The 1,631-nt window shown below is 40.2% G+C and overlaps 1 long non-coding RNA gene across 1 annotated transcript in view; it reads right to left on the bottom strand.

Moving 5' to 3' along the window:
* Window positions 1–936: 936 nt before the first annotated feature.
* The window catches only part of LOC138016667 (uncharacterized), a 9,564-nt gene continuing 8,869 nt past the window's right edge, over window positions 937–1,631 (bottom strand). The window contains exon 2 of the long non-coding RNA XR_011125863.1: window positions 937–1,631. This exon is cut by the window's right edge and continues 2,630 nt beyond it. This is a non-coding gene — a long non-coding RNA (uncharacterized lncRNA).

The following is a 1,631-nucleotide window of genomic DNA, read 5'->3' as shown; positions in this document are numbered from 1 at the left end:
ACTATAGATTTATTTTTGCGGAGAAGGGAAAACTGGAACATTCGGAAGAAAACCTTTCGGAGTAAAGAAGAGGACCAACAAGCTCGTCCGATGTTTTACGCATAGCTTGTTGCTGAGACATGTTTACAAGGAGAACTCTTTCACGTGTGTGCCAACGACAGTTCGCAGAAATCTAACTTGCTGTAAGACCCTTTTTGCTGGACAGTTTTTTCTCTTACTTCTTAGGCTTTTCCCAGGCACAGGGCACTGGTATAAACAACATTAATTTTTTAAACCAGAAAACAAATGTCGATCAAAATGCATATACTGTTTTGTCAAAATTGAGAATGACAATGTTTCTGTCAAATGAAACGTTACCCAGATAGTAAGAGGTAGCTGACTTAAGTGTATTAGGCCTCTGTTAAGGGTGTAAAAGACAATTTAGACGTAATTGTTCATCAGTACGAGTCGTGAACATTCTAGTGGGATCAACCGTTTCAACCGCAACCGGTTTAAGTTAAAGCAGTTGAGGTTTCCCCCATCCCACAATGCAATAAGTTTTGGGGGTTCTTTACATAAAAATCAACACTCTTGGGATTGTATCATGCTCAAGTGACCTACATTGTAGATATCCATTGTTTTCATGCAAAGAACCCCCAAAATGAACTGGCCTCAAATGTGGCAGAGTACATGTATACAGCAGTTCCACCTCCCTCTTATTTTTTGTTTAAACAAATTTCTAGTTTCAGAAGAAACTGTGGTTTCTGCGTCGGTGGCAGAGTGAAACAGGAAAATGTGGTTTTATCAAACGTGTTGAAAAAGGTCGAAAGTTCTCCGCAATTATCCCGAAACTAAACATAGGTAACTTTCTAGTTAGGAGCGCAATTAAGTCTGACAACCAACTGGGAACTTTCAAATGTACACGCACACGATGCAAAACTTGTCCTTTTATTTCTAAGATGGTTAAGATCTGAGGACCGAATCGATCCGTTAAAAGCACTGACCTCTTTACATGTATCTCCGCAAATGTCATCTGTTGCATAACCTGCACGCTATGTAAGAAAACCTGCATAGCAGAAACAGGGAGAAGATTGGCGGACACAGATGTAACGAAGCCAGTTGCGCACTATTTTAATCTCCCTAATCACTCCCACCACAGCATGACAATTTGCGGCTTATCCTTACTCCACGGGAACACAGGAAGCCGTAAGAATCTGGAACAAAAATTCATCGTTCAACTAGGTACACTCTATCCTCACGGAATCAATGAACGCCTCTCATCCCATTAATTTATTCACAAATTCATTTTACCATATTTCCAGCAATGGCAAGCTCTTCCCCCATAAAAACCAACAACACCCACAATTCCTCTATTTGCTCTGACGCAGGGCTAACGCTCGAAACGTCAGGTTTCCAAATCGTTCATGGTGGTAATTCGACCTTTATAAACACGTTTGACCAAACCGAATTTTCCTGAAAAATGAAATAATTTATTAGGAGAGTACAGTCAGCCATCTGATGTGCTACACGTGGGCAGTTCCACATAGTAAACTTAATACAAGGAGACTTAAAATATAATGAGCTGAGTCTTAGACAATGTACCGCGCCAGATACAAAAAACCACTACAATAATCTGTAAGTGCTTGGTTTCA

This window comes from Montipora capricornis, chromosome 1, assembly GCF_036669925.1.
Source record: "Montipora capricornis isolate CH-2021 chromosome 1, ASM3666992v2, whole genome shotgun sequence".
In the NCBI taxonomy this organism is placed as follows: domain Eukaryota; kingdom Metazoa; phylum Cnidaria; class Anthozoa; order Scleractinia; family Acroporidae; genus Montipora; species Montipora capricornis.
Note: the sequence above shows the minus strand (reverse complement) of the source record. Positions and strands in the feature narration are given on the sequence as shown.